The sequence below is a fragment of the Pristiophorus japonicus genome, chromosome 7 (genome assembly GCF_044704955.1).
Source record: "Pristiophorus japonicus isolate sPriJap1 chromosome 7, sPriJap1.hap1, whole genome shotgun sequence".
Classification (NCBI taxonomy): domain Eukaryota; kingdom Metazoa; phylum Chordata; class Chondrichthyes; family Pristiophoridae; genus Pristiophorus; species Pristiophorus japonicus.
In genome coordinates, this window is record NC_091983.1 from 2435735 (window position 1) to 2451563 (window position 15829).

Genomic DNA, 15829 nt, shown 5'->3' on the forward strand with positions numbered 1-15829 from the left:
CCTTGCACCAAGTTCAGCTCGCCTATCACCAGTCCTTCTCAATGGCCTACATTGGCTCTCTGTTCCTCCCCAATGCACTGAAGTCAGAATCATGGTCCTTGTTTCCAAACCGACCTATAGTCTCACCCCACCCTGCCTCCAGCACCCCGTCCTGCCTTAAGCCCTCAAACCCAACCATGGCCTCGCCCCAACCTGCATCTACTACCTCCAGTTCTCTGTCCATCATTTCATTGCCCTACGCCAGCCTCCGATGCACGAACCCCTCCGACCATCAGTCAGAGCCATTAGCCATCTGAACCCGTGCTTCTCAACCGCTCCTCCCTGCTACTTCTCTCCCGTCCTTAACAGTCCTCTTTATGTTCTTTGACCTTATTTCAGTCATTTCTTTTACCCTACCACTGCTAGGCACTCACTTCCTCTCGATGGCATTTGTGGGGAAAGCGCTGTAGAAATGTAAACATTTGTTCAGGAATTCTATTCAATGAGAGGGGTTTTAGTGTGCTGGAATGCTACGCTTTGATCCCAATTATCTTGGAGTTTATCCGGAGTCTCTCTATATAGCCCAACACATGAGGATTTTATATTCAAACTCAGTTGTGTCTATGTAGATTGTAAATATAAACCCCATTGCTCTCACATATTAATAGAACAAATGCATTTTAATATTAGCACTTTGCAGGAAAAGATAATTCCCAGTTTGATTAAAGGAACTAGATTACAACAGAGCATTTTGTAACAAAAATAACTTGCATTTACATAGCACCTTTAACGTAGTGAAATGTACCAAGGTGCTTCATAGGAGTGTTGGGAGATGAAAAACATTTGACACCGAGCTGCACAAGTATAAATTAGCGCAGGCGACTTAAAGCTTGGTCAGAGGGGTATGTTTTAAGGAGCGTCATCAAGGAGGAGAGAGAGGTAGACAGGCGGAGAGGTTTAAGGACATAAGAATTAGGAACAGGAGTCGGCCATACAGCCCTTTGAGCCTGCTACACCATTCAATAAGATCACGGCTGATCACTGACCTCAATTTCACTTTTCCACCCTATCTCCATATCCTTTGACTCCCTTATCATTCAAAAATCTATCTTATCTATCTCAGCTTTGAATATACTCAAAGACTCAGCAACCACAGCCCTCTCGGGCAGAGATTTCCAAAGATTCACAACCCTCTGAGTGAAGAAGTTCCTTCTTATCTTGATCGTAAATGGCCTACCCCTTATCCTGAGATTATGCCCCCTAGTTCTCAACTCTCCAGCCAGAGGAAACAACCTCTCAGCATCTACCCTGTCAATCCCCCTCAGAATCTTCTATTTTTCAATGAGATCACCTCCCATTCTTCTAAACTCCAGAGAGTATCGGCCCATTCTACACAAACTTTCATCATAAGAAGCCCTCTCATCCCAGGAATCAATCTAGTGAGCCTCCGTTGCACTGTTTCCAAGCAAATATATCCTTCCTTAGATAAGGAGACCAAAACTGTGCAGTGCTCCCGGTGTGGTCTCACCAAGGCCCTGTACAATTGTAGCAAGACTTCCTTATCTTGTACTCCCACCCCCTTGCAATAAAGCACCACATGCCATTTGCCTTCCTTATTGCTTGTTGTACCTGCATGCTAGCTTTCTGTGTTTCTTGCACAAGGGCACCCAAATCTCTCTGAACACCAACATTTAAAAGTTTCTCACCATTTAAAAAATATTCTGTTTTTCTATTCTTCCTACCAAAGTGAACAACCGCACATTTCCCCACATTATACTCCATCTGCCACCTTACTGCCCATTCACTAAGTCTATCTATGTCCCTTTGCAGACACTTTGTGTTCTCTTCACAGCTTACTGTCCCACCTAGCTTTGTATCGTCAGCAAACTTGGATACATTACACTCGGTCCCTTCATGTAGCTCATTAATATAGATTGTAAATAGCTGAGGTCCCAACACTGATCCTTGCGGCACCCCACTAGTTACAGCCTGCCAACCTGAAAATGACCCGTTTATCCCTACTCCCTGTTTTCTGTCTGTTAACCAATCCTCTATCCATGCTAATACATTACCCCCAAACCCATTAACCCTTATCTTGTGTAATAACCTTTTATGTGGCACATTATCGAATGCCTTTTGGAAATCCAAATATACTACATCCACCGGTTCCCCTTTATCTACCCTGCCAGTTACATCCTCAAAAACTCGAATAAATTTGTCAAACAGAATTTCCCCAAAAACACGATTTGAAGAAAAGCAGGCGGTTCTTCTGGTGTCCTGATTAACACATTCCACCCTCAGCTAAATCAACTAAAAACAGATTAACTTGTATTTATCCCATTACTGCTGATGGGACTTCACTGGATGCAGTCACCGACTTACTTAACAGTGACTGTACGCCAAAAAATAATTCACTGGTATGCAGCACTTTGGACATCTTGAAGTCATAAGGCACTGTACAAATGCAACTTTGTTCTGTCTTTCGTGGGATCACAAGTCAGTTCTATTGGTGCACATAAATGTAAGTACGCAGTTTCGAGTTCACCAATGAATAAAGGAACCAAGAGTTTGAAGAAAGAGAGCCACAAGTAAAGTTTAGAAGAAAACCTAATAAAATGTTTTCAGTTATTGTACTAAGTTAGTCGTCAGGAACAGAGGACAATTAAAAAAAAAAAGTTTTTGTAGTTACTAATTTAAGGAGGTTCCTGGACATCTCTCCTCCCCTTCTCCCTCTGTCCACCTGTTTCTCCCACCACCCTTTACCCGCTTCCATCTCCCCTTCTCTCTCTCGCCACACTTTCTCCTTTCAGTACATGTATCTCTCTCCCTCCCCCCTCTAACTCTCTTCCCTCAGTATGTGTCTCATTCTGTTCCTATTCTTTCGCTCTGTATATGTCTCGTGCTCCAGCATCCCCCTCATCCTCTCTTCCCCCTCACTCTCACTCTCCTATTCTCACTCCTTTCCCCCCCACTCCTCTTCTCGCTCTTCTGTCCCCTCTTTTGTTCTTGCTCTAAAAAGCTACCGCCACAAGTACTTTCTGTTGGAATATTCTTCCCCCTGGATTCAACGTGTGGGTTTATTGTATTAGTTGCAGCGTCAGTATGGGCACCAACCAATCAATGCTCTCCAAGTCCTTGCTGTGGGAGGATGTTAACAGATTCATTAATTATTGCGACTCCATTACTTCAGGTTTCAGCGAGAAGTCATCTACAGTCAGTGACAGGAAAATTCCATGTCCAGTATGAAATAACTTGCATTTATATAGCACCTTTCACAACCTCGGGACACCCTAAAGCGCTTTAAAGCCGTTGAGGTACTTTTAAAGTGTAGTCATTGTTGTAATTAGGAAACACAGCAGCCAATTTGCACACAGCAAGCTCCCACAAACAGCAATGTGATAATGACTAGATAATCTGACATTTAATGATGTTGGTAGGCAGGGAGTTCCAGAGCTGGGTCTTAAGGAACAGAAGGCACGGCCACCAATGGTTGATCAGGGATGCTCAAGAGGGTAGAACTAGAGGAGCGCAGGCATTCGGGAGGGGGGGGGGGGGGGGGTGGGGGGCTGGAGGAGATTACAGAGCTAGGGAGGGGTGAGGCCATGGAGCGATTTGAAAACAAGGATGAGAATTTTGAAATCGAGGCTTTGCTTAACCGAGAGCCAATCTAGGTCAGCGAGCACAGGGGTGATGGGTGAGCGGGACTTGGTGCGAGTTAGGACATGGGCAGCCGAGTTTTGGGTCACCTCGAGTTTACGTAGGGTAGAATGTACGAGACCAGCCAGGAGCGTGTTGGAATAGTCAAGTCTAGAGGTAACAAAGGCATGGATGAGGGTTTCAGCAACAGATGAGCTGAGGCAGGGGCGGAAACAGGCGATGTTACGGAGGTGGAAGTAGGCGGTCTTAGTTATGCTGCAGATATGTGGTCGGAAGCTCATTTCAGGGTCAAATATGACACCTAGGTCGTGAACAGTCTGGTTCAGCCTCAGACAGAAATTGGGGAGAGGGATGGAGTCAGTGGCTAGGGAACGGAGTTTGTGGCGTGGACCGAAAACAATGGCTTCGGTCTTCCCAATATTCAATTGGAAAAAAATTTCTGCTCATCCAGAACTGGATGTTGGACAAGCAGTCTGACAATTTAGAGACTGTGGCGAAGTCGTGGTAGTGAGGTAGAGCTGGGTGTCATCAGTGTACACATAAGAACATAAGAATTAGGAACAGGAGTAGGACATCTAGCCCTCGAGCCTGCTCCGCCATTCAACAAAATCATGGCTGATCTGGCCGTGGACTCAGCTCCACTTACCCGCCCTCTCCCCGTAATCCTTAATTCCCTTATTGGTTAAAAATCTATCTATCTGTGATTTGAATACATTCAATGAGCTAGCCTCAACTGCTTCCATGGGCAGAGAATTCCACAGATTCACAACCGTCTGAGAGAAGAAATTCCTTCTCAACTTGGTTTTAAATTGGCTCCCCCGTATTTTGAGGCTGTGCCCCCTAGTTCTAGTCTCCCTGACCAGTGGAAACAACCTCTCTGCCTCTATCTTGTCTATCCCTTTCATGATTTTAAATGTTTCTATAAGATCACCCCTCATCATTCTGAACTCCAACGAGTAAAGACCCAGTCTACTCAATCTATCACCATAAGGTAACCCCCTCATTTCTGGAATCAGCCTAGTGAATCGTCTCTGTACCCCCTCAAAAGCTAGTATATCCTTCCTTAAGTAAGGTGACCAAAACTGCACGCAGTACTCCAGGTACGGCCTTACCAATGCCCTCTACAGTTGCAGCAGGACCTCCCTGCTTTTGTACTCCATCCCTCTCGCAATGAGGGCCAACATTCCATTCGCCTTCCTGATTACCTGCTGCACCTGCAAACTAACTTTTTGGGATTCATGCACAAGGACCCCCAGGTCCCGCTGCACCGCAGCATGTTGTAATTTCTCCCCATTCAAATAATATTCCTTTTTACTGTTTTTTTTCCCCCCCAAGGTGGATGACCTCACACTTTCCGACATTGTATTCCATCTGCCAAACCTTAGCCCATTCGCTTAACCTATCCAAATCTCCTTGCAGCCTCTCTGAGTCCTCTACACAACCCGCTTTCCCACTAATCTTAGTGTCATCTGCAAATTTTGTTGCACTACACTCTGTCCCCTCTTCTAGGTCATCTATGTGTATTGTAAACAGTTGTGGTCCCAGCACTGATCCCTGTGGCACACCACTAACCACTGATTTCCAACCGGAAAAGGACCCATTTATCCCGACTCTCTGCTTTCACATGGAAACTGACACTGTGTTTTCAGATGAATTAAATATAAAGGCTGCCATGGGATGTTAGACAGCAATGTGATGAGGGAATTAGGAGTGACACACAATAAATGTGCTTCAACCAGCTGGAAACTGGCTAAATTAATCTGGATTTTTATTTAACGGAAAGATTTCTCCTTAGCTCATCACTGCCTTTGATGTAGCAACAGAAACAGAATGTATAGCAAAGTGATTAAAGGTAAAATAACACTGCAGCTTAAAGCGCGGATTGATAGGAAAGGGTCAGATGTCACATTCTGCGCGGCTATCTCTGTAAGATATCAGAATCAGGGGATGATAGAATGACTACAAGATACGCACAGTAAAATGGGGATTAGGACAGATTATTTCTGGCACAACATGCAATAGCCTCGATAGGACAAAAAAGTGAAATAACAAGACAGCCAAACCTACAAAGTGCAGCCAGCACCACATCAAACATTCCAACTGTTCGACTTGCATCTCTTCACAAAGAACACAATAGTTGGAAGTTTTGCACTGTATCAAATAAACTAGTTTAAATGCTGCACTTTGTTAGCTAGAGGCTATTTATGATGCTCGAACAAAGTAGGTTGTTTTTAAACAGAATTTGATTTTTTAAACAGTCAGTGAAGGAAGCCAGACCATTCTTGGAACAGTTCCTGCACTGCTCGGTGAGCTGAAGTTCACTCCACAGTTGGTGCTTATTTTGGGCAAAACTAATGGAACAAATATTATTTCCTAAATTGCTAAATGGAATCAAGCAGCTTTTAGTTTTAAAATTAACCAGTCAGCAATACTTTTAAAAAAAAAACTGACCCTAGGCAAAAAACAACAGGTTACTCGCTCCTGATCACTGTCCAGCAAGCCCAGTTAGGAAGTGCAATTTCTGATGTCAGTGAGGGCAGGATTAGGCTTGGTTGTGATGCCTTTCATGGTCAAACAGTCTCTAGACAGACAATCACCATACATAAAGAATGGCCCAGAGAGTGGCCAGCATCAGTGGAACTGCACCACAATGCCTCCTCCGTCGACGCACAAAGGGACAATATTGATTGAAAAAAAATGCTACTCATAATTTTCCAGTCCAGTAACATTTTATTGCAGCTACAGTTTATGCGGTTAGTGGCTGTTTATCAATTCCTAATGTCAAAAGACGTCATCTGGGAACACTGAACTGAGTTTATGTTACAGCAAATGAAATGCAGCAAAAAAACCTCACACATTTGACAGCAATTTCTAATATTTTTTTACCTTCATGAAAGAGTGCATATGACAGTTCTGGAGAAAGAGATACGACACTTGTAAAAGGACGTAAACAAAAGCATTGCACACTATGCTCAAAAGAGCAGTGCACAAAGACCCACAGAGTGACTCACTGAGCAGCTGCAATACCATTTATTATTCATTGCTAATCTGTTCTTTCAAGTTTCTTTTCAGGCCTTCCAAGCTCTTTTATTTATTTTTAATTTATTCATTTATGGGATGTGGGCGTCGCTGGCAAGGCCAGCATTTATTGCCCATCCCTAGATGCGGTTGAGAAGGTGGTGGTGAGCCGCCTTCTTGAACCGCTGCAGTCTGTGTGGTGAAGGTACTCCCACAGTGCTGTTAGGGAGGGAGTTCCAGGATTGTGACCCAGTGACCATGACTTGGAGGTGATGGTGTTCCTGTGCATCTGCTGCCCTTGAGCTTCGAGGTGGTAGACATTGCTGGTTTAGGAGATGTTGTGGAAAAGCCTTGGCAAGTCACGACAGTGCATCTAGATGGTACACTCTGCAGCCACGGTGCGCTAGTGATGGAATGAGTGAATGTTTAAGGTGCTGGATGGGGTGCCGATCAAACAGGCTGCTTTACCCTGGATGGTGTCAAACTTAGAGTGTTGTTGGAGCAGGTGGAGAGTATTCCATCACATTCCTGACTTGTGCCTTATAGATGGTGGAAAGGTTTTGGGGAGTCAGGAGGTGAGACACTCGCTCCAGAATACCCAGCCTCTGACCTGCTCTTGTAGCCACAGTATTTATGTGGCTGGTCCAGTTCAGTTTCTGGTCAATGGTGACTCCCTAGGATGTTGATGGTGGGGAATTCAGCAATGGCAATGCCGTTGAATGTCATGAGGGATAGTTAGACTCTCTGTTGTTGGAGATAATCATTGCCTGGCACTTGTGTGGCGCGAATGTTAATTGGCACTTATCAGCCCAAGCCTGAATGTTGTCAGGTCTTGTTGCATGCGAAGTTGCGAATGGAACTGAACACTGCAATCATCAGTGAACATCCCCACTTCTGACCTTATGATGGAGGGAAGGTCATTGATGAAGCAGCTGAAGATGGTTGAGCCGAGGACACTGCCCTGAGGAACTCCTGCAGTGATGTCCTTGGGCTGGGATGATTGACCTCACACAACCACAACCATCTTCCTTTGTGCTAGGTATGACTCCAACCAGTAGGGAAGAGATTTCCCCCTTCAATTCCCATTGACTTCAATTTTACTAGGGCTCCTTGATGCCACTTGGACAGATGCTGCCTTGATATCAAGAGCAGACACTCTCACTTCACCTCTGGAATTCATGTTTGGACCAAGACTGTAATGTGGTCTGGAGCCGAGTGGGCCTGGGAGAACCCAAACTGACTATCAGTGAGCAGGTTATTGGTAAGTGCTTGATAGCACTGTCAATGACACTTTCCATCACTTTGCTGATGATTTGAGAGTAGACTGATTGGGCGATAATTGACCAGATTGGATTTGTCCTGCTTTTTGTGGACAGGACATACCTGGGCAATTTTCCACATTGTCGGGTAGATGCCAGTGTTGTCGCTGTACTGGAACAGCTTGGCTAGAGGCGCGGCGCGGCTAATTCTGGAGCACAAGTCTACAGCACGACAGCTGGGATGTTGTCAGGGCCCATAGCCTTTTCTGTATCCAGCGCGCACAGCCGTTTCTTGATATCACGTGGAGTGAATCGGATTGGCTGAAGACTGGCTTCTGTGATGGGGAGGACCTCAGGAGGAGGCCGATATGGATCATCCACTCTGCATTTCTGGCTGAAGATGGTTGTAAACGTTTCAGCCTTGTCTTTTGCACTCACGTGCTGGGCTCCGCCATCATTGAGGATGATGATATTCATGGAGTCTCCTCCTCCTGTTAGTTGTTTAATTGCTGGTCTATCGGAGGCATTGCGAATGGAGCTAACACTGTGAAATCATCAGTGAACAGCTACCACCATCTTCAACCAATTCGATTCATTCCACATGATACGCAGGAGTTGCTGGAAGTGGACCCTCGCCCCTCCAGACAGAACAGAAAGTCTATCTTCGAATTTGCTGGAGATGCATCGTTGTGGAGGGGATCTGTTTATGGGTGTACACGTGGATAGATTGTTTTGAGATGTGGGGCTGGATAGAGCTGGAGGAGTCTCCCATTTATATTGAAGGGGAGGAAGTGAGGCTGGATGTGCATTTTCCAGAGGGTGATCGGTCCCTGGAACAGATTCTGTGGGTGGTAATGGGAGCTCATTCCTTGCATTACTTCAATGCATTTTTGGGGAGAAAAATAAAATCAGATCCAGGAAGGCAAGACTTTGGGTAATAACTAATGAGTTGGGGCTTTCCTAGTGGTCTTTGGAGAGAGAGTTTTTCAGAATTGGTCTTTGTGCTTTTTTGCCTGTCCTAGGAGATTGGGAAAGGAAGGGTGGATAAATGGGGGGTCCAGTATGAAATGGGGGTGAGCATATTTGGGCCTTTTCTTCAATATAACCGTCATGTTTCGAGACTTTCCATCTCTTCTTTTCCCCACAAAGAGGATATGGAAAGGACTTATAATTAAAGTTTTTTTTTAAAAAAAAGAGTAAAAGTATTATTAACAAGCTACATACCTGCAACCTATGTCTTATTCCATAGCCAATGTCTGCTCGCTTAAGCTTTTTTCAATTGAGTGCAATGAAACAAGTTGAGTATATTACTCATCCAAGGCAACAAATTAAAGAAAACCCCCAGTCTGGGTGCAGTCAAGCATTAGGTAACCTGACTCGACATTCTGAATGTATCCAGTGCTGCACATGTGAGTCTCACACTGACATAACCTTGAAAATATTCTTCACCTTCAATTGTGTCGCTAAAAACTCAGCACATTTTATATTAGCATCTGGAAAAGCATTGGGTTAGCTGCACAGTTGTTGATTGTCGCCTCCCGAGTCAGTCATTTAATCTACATAACCGATTCCTCCCTTGTGAATGCTGTTTTCTCTCCCCATTTGTATTGTCCTTTAGCTAAGAGAGTGCAGTGTATAATCACCGGGCAGTGCCAATCCCTCACTGGTCCAGCCAGAGGTACACTTGGGCGATACCAACCCTCCAAGATTGCCCCAGAGTCCTCAGAAGTTCAAGAGTAATCTCCTGGACACTGATGCGAGCAACCCAGGGAGAACAATGAGAGAGGCATTAAAAGTGCTTTTTTTCTTCATTTTCTTCGATCACTTTTGTTTATTAGTTGTAAAAATATTGGAGATTGGGAAAAGTCTGTTTGAAGGCTTGAGATCATGTGATGAAACCTCCAGGAATACAGGAGTTGGCGGAGATGCTGGCAGAGATGCCTTTCTCAACAAACTGGCCCCGAAGTTAACTGTGAGGTGGTGCATTTTGGTTGAAAGAATAAGGAGGCTTGCTTAGATAATGGCCCTGAAATTGCGGTCGGAGGCTTCCCGCGGGCAGACGCCTCCGACCACAAAAATATTTACCAATGTACCTGGTGGTCCCTGGAGGAATGAAGACTTCTGCTCCGAGGCCTCGATGTGCAGCCCAGCAGAGAGGCCCACGTATAGGTTAGGTTAGGTTAGGTGAGTGGGCAAATGCATGGCAGATGAAGTATAATGTGGATAAATGTGAGGTTATCCACTTTGGTGGTAAAAACAGAGAGACAGACTATTATCTGAATGGTGACAGATTAGGAAAAGGGAAGGTGCAACGAGACCTGGGTGTCATGGTACATCAGTCATTGAAGGTTGGCATGCAGGTACAGCAGGCGGTTAAGAAAACAAATGGCATGTTGGCCTTCATAGCGAGGGGATTTGAGTACAGGGGCAGGGAGGTGTTGCTACAGTTGTACAGGGCCTTGGTGAGGCCACACCTGGAGTATTGTGTACAGTTTTGGTCTCCTAACTTGAGGAAGGACATTCTTGCTATTGAGGGAGTGCAGCGAAGATTCACCAGACTGATTCCCGGGATGGTGGGACTGACCTATCAAGAAAGACTGGATCAACTGGGCTTGTATTCACTGGAGTTCAGAAGAGTGAGAGGGGACCTCATAGAAACGTTTAAAATTCTGACGGGTTTGGACAGGTTGGATGCAGGAAGAATGTTCCCAATGTTGGGGAAGTCCAGAACCAGGGGTCACAGTCTAAGGATAAGGGGTAAGCCATTTAGGACCGAGATAAGGAGAAACTTCTTCACCCAGAGAGTGGTGAACCTGTGGAATTCTCTACCACAGAAAGTAGTTGAGGCTAATTCACTAAATATATTCAAAAGGGAGTTAGATGAAGTCCTTACTACTCGGGGGATCAAGGGGTATGGCGTGAAAGCAGGAAGTGGGTACTGAAGTTTCATGTTCAGCCATGAACTCATTGAATGGCGGTGCAGGCTAGAAGGGCTGAATGGCCTGCTCCTGCACCTATTTTCTATGTTTCTATGTTTCTATGTATCCCAGGAGCGTATGCACAGCCTGGACCACCAATCACAATGTAGTATTCTCATTCATAGTAATGAGGGCCCCGAGCTCCGATTACCATCAATGAGAACACCCCAAAAAACAAATTAAACACACACATAAATTTAAAAAAACACTTCACTTTTTAAAAATTAATAGAAATTACATTAAATAAAATGTTTGAGAATTAAAAAAAAAATTAAAACGTTTTAATAGTGTTAAAAATAAACTTATCTTTCCAATAATATAATTTTTTTTTCTATCTATTAAAACTCTTACGCTGGTAAAGGTCTAGGGACTTACAGGGGAGGATAAAGAATAAAAGGGAAGCTTATGTCATATACCGAAGGCTAAATACTGTCGAATCTCTGGAGGAATATAGAAAGTTTAGAGATAAAATTAAAAAGGATATTAGGAATGCTAAGAGAGAGCATGAAAAATTCTTGACTAGTAAAATCAAGGAAAACCCAAAGATATTAAGAGCAAGAGGATAATTAAAGAAAGGGTAGGGCCTATTAGAGACCATGAGGGTTATCTATGTATGGAGGCAGAAGATGTGGGTATGGTTCTCAATGAATACTTTGTGCCTGTTTTCACAAAGGAAAGGGGCAATGCAGATACTGCTATCGAGGAGGAGTATGAAATTCTGGATGAAATAAACAGAGTGAGAGAGGAGGAATTAAAGGGTTTAGCGGCTTTTAAAGTGGATAGGTCCCCAGGCCCAGATGAAATGCATCCCGGGCTGCTGAGTGAAGCAAAAGAGGAAATAGCAGAGGCCTTGACCATCATTTTCCAGTCCAGTTTGGATTCAGGCATGGTGCCGGAGGACTGCTAATGTGATATCCTTGTTTAAAAAGGGAGAAAGGGATAGGCCGAGTAATTACAGGCCTATCAGCCAAACCTCTGTGGTGGGAAAATTATTGAAAAAATCCTGAAGGACAGGATAAATCTTCATTTTGAAAGGCAAGGATTAATCAAGGACAGTCAGCACAGATTTGTTAAGGGAAGATCGTGTTTGACTAACCTAATTGAATTTTTCGAGGTGGTAACCAGGAGGGTCGATGAAGGCAGTGCGTACGATGTAGTGTATATGGACTTTAGCAAAGATTTTGATAAGGTCCGACATGGCAGACTGGTCACAATGGCACATGGGATCCGGGGCAAAGTGGCAAGTTGGATCGAAAATTGGCTTTGAGGTCGGAAGCAAAGGGGTATGGTTGATGGATGTTTTTGTGACTGGAAGGATATTTCCAGTGGGGTTCTGTAGGGCCCTTGCTTTTTGTGGTATACATCAATGATCTAGATTTGAATATAGGGGGTATGTAGAAGTTTGCAGATGACACTAAAATTGGCTGTGTGGTTGATAATGAAGAGGAAAGTCATGGACTGTAGGAAGAAATCAATCTACTGGTCAGGTGGGCAGAGCAGTGGCAAATGGAATTTAATTCGGAGAAGTGTGAGGTAATGCACTTGGGGAGGGCTAATAAGGAAAGGGTATACACATTAAATGGTAGACCACTTAGACGTGCAGATGAACAAAGAGACCTTGGAATGCTTGTCCACAGATCCCTGAAAGTAGCAGGCCAGGTGGATAAGGTGGTTAATAAGGCAAACGGAATGCTTGCCTTTATTGGCTGAGGCGTAGAATACAAGAGCAGGGAGGTTATGCTTAAATTATATAATACACTGGTTAGGCCACAACTGGAGTACTGCGTGCAGTTCTGGTCGCCGCATTATAGATAGGATGTGATTGTACTGGAGAGGGTGCAGAGGAGATTTACTAGGATGCTGCCTGAAATGGAGAATCGTAGCTATGAGGACAGATTGGATAGGCTGGGTTTGTTCTCCTTGGAACAGAGGAAGCTGAGAGGAGACCTCATTAAGGTGTATAAAATTTTGAGAGGCCTGGGTAGAGTGGATAGTAAGGGCCCATTTCCCTTGGTGGAGGGGTCAATTACGAGGGGGCATAGTTTTAAGGTGGTTGGTGGAAGGTTCAGAGGGGATTTGAGGAGAGGCTTCTTCATGCAGAGGGTTGTGGGGATCTGGAACTCACTGCCTGGAAGGGTGGTGGATGCAGAAACCCTCACCACAGTTAAAAGGTGCTTGGATAGGCACGTGAAGTGCTGTAACTTGCAGGGTTATGGACCGAGAGCTGGTAATTGGGATTAGACCGGATAACCTCTTGTTGGCTGGCGCAGATACGATGGTAAGTACTGCAGGGAATCAAATACGGCCAGAGTGATCTCCTGGACTAGTTTCGATCGCCTGGATGGGTCGGAGAGGAATTTTCCCAGATTTTTTTCCCCCCAATTGGCCTGGGTTTTTAGCTTCTCCCAGGAGATTGTATGGCTCTGGGTGGGGTGGAGTGTAAAATGTTGCGATACCTGGGGTATTGCAGTTGTGTGAGGTGGACTGGTTGGGCATGATGCTCTTTACCTGTCCGTCATCGTTCATAGGTTTATATGTAACCTTCAGGGCTGCTGACCAAGGGCTGCATGGCTCTTTGTCGGCCAGCGTGGACATGATGGGCCAAAATGGCCTCCCTCTGCGCTGTAAATTTCTATGTTTCTAACGCCTGCTTTTACCAGGTGCAAGTGTTTTAAGGACATTTGCTGGGCAGAAGTTGGGCAAATAGCCCAAATCTCAGCCCATGATGGCCCTGGGGAGGTGTGTAAAAGAAATGTTGACAGATTACAAGTGCCGGGTTTAGGCGCATGCGCTTAGAACATAAGAAGCAGGAGCAGGAGCAGGACATTTGGCCCCTTGAGCCTGCTCTGCCCTTCAATAAGATCATAGCTGATCTGATCATGGACTCAGCTCCACTTCCCTTCCCATAACCATTTACTCCCTTATCGCTGAAAAATCTGTCTATCTCCGCCTTAAGTATATTCAATGACTCAGCCGCCACAGCTCTCTGGGGGAAGAGAATTCCACAGATTTACAACCCTCAGAGAAGAAATTTCTCCTCATCTCAGTTTTAAATGGGTGGCCCCTTATTCTAAGACTATGTCCCCTAGTTTTAGTTTCCCGTGAGTGGAAATATCCTTTCTACATCCACCTTGTCGAGCACCCTCAATATGTTATAAGTTGCAATAAAATCACCTCTCATTCTTCTGAACTCCAATGTGTATAGGCCCAAACTACTCAACTTATCTTCATAAGCCAACCCCCTCATCTCCAGAATCAACCAAGTGAACCTTCTCTGAATAGCCTCCAATGCAAGTATATCCTTCCTTAAATATGGAGACCAAAACTGTATGCAGTACTCTAGGTGTGGCCTCACCAATACCCTGTACAGTTGTAGCAGGACTTCTCTGCTTTTATATTCTATCCCCCTTGCAATAAAGGCCAACATTCCATTTGCCTTCCTGATTACTTGCTGTACCTGCATACTAACTTTTTGTGTTTCATGCACAAGGACCCCCAGGTCCCTCTGTACTGCAGCACTTTGCAATTTTTCTCCATTTAAATTAGAATTTGCTTTTCTATTATTTCTGCCAAAGTGAATAACCTCACATTTTTCCACATTATACCCCATCTGCCAGATTTGTGCCTACTCACTTAGCCTGTCTATATCCCTTTGCTTCGCGCACTGAAACCCAGACCTTACGGGGCCTCTTCGGGCACGGGCGTACATTATACGCACCCGGAGAGGCTGCAATTTCAGGACCATTAAGTCTAAATGGGGTAGAGGAGCAAAGGGATCTAGAGGTGCATATACACAAATCACTAAAAGTAACTACGCAGGTTAATAAGCCCATAAAAAAAGCAAACCAAGCATCGGGGTTCATTTCTCGAGGAACAGAATTGTAAAGCAGAAAAGTTATGTTGAACTCGTATGGAACCTTGGTTGCTGTGCACAGTTCTGGTCTCCATATTAAAAAAAAAAGGATCTAGAGGCATTGGAGGTGGTGTGAAAAGGATTCACAAGAACAAGACCAGAACTGAGAGGGTATACTTATCAGGAAAGGCTGAACAGGGTGGGGCACTTTTCTCTAGTGAAGAGAAGGATGAGGGATGACCTGATAGAGGTCTTTAAGATAATGAAAGGGTTCGATAGGGTAAATGTAGAGGCAATGTTTCCACTTGTGGGGAGTCCAAAACTAGAGATCATAAATATAAGACAGTCACTAATAAATCCAATAAGGAATTCAGGAAAAAATTATTTTAACCAAAGATTAATAAGAATGTAGAACTCTCTATCACAGGGAGTGTTTGAGGCGATTAGCATCGATGTATTTAAGGGAAAGCTCGATAAGTACATGAGGGAGAAAGGATTCGAAGGATATGCTGATGGTTAGATGAAGAGGGGAAGGAGGAGGCTCGTGTGGAGCATAAACACCGGCACGGACCTGTTGGGCTGAACGGTCTGTTTCTATACTATAATGTCATGAGATTGTAATTCAAACTGAGGATCTGTAGTTGAGTCTTAAACACGAGAGAACTGCAGACTAGAACATCGTTCCAATTATTTTGCATTTGAAACCAGTTTGTTACAGTGGATTCTCAAGTTCTAACCCGATCCTCGAATTTAAAAGCTGCAACAATGTACTGTAAAAACCTGCTGTACAAGTCAGATTTATATTTGTACTCTTGGGGCCCCGACTTTGGTGGCCCGCCCAATTCTCGGCGGTCTTGTGGTGGTCGGTCAATCCTCACCGCCTGGTACTGCCAGGGCAGAGTGCTGGCAACATCGGTCCGGGCAGTCCTGAGCGGTGAGTCAGCGGAGTGCGACGGGCAGACAGTCTGCTCCGGCGGGGCAGGGGAAGTTGTCAGAGACTCACGCTCTTCGGGTCCTGCGCACACCCGCTCTTCCATTGACCTCCGTTCCCCACCCCCCCCCCCCCCCACCCCCCGAGAAGAGCA

General features: G+C 44.8%; 1 protein-coding gene across 4 annotated transcripts in view; it reads right to left on the minus strand.

Moving 5' to 3' along the window:
- Positions 1 to 15829, minus strand: part of sipa1l2 (signal induced proliferation associated 1 like 2) — a 541912-nt gene that overhangs the window by 28575 nt on the left and 497508 nt on the right. The window lies entirely within an intron of this gene.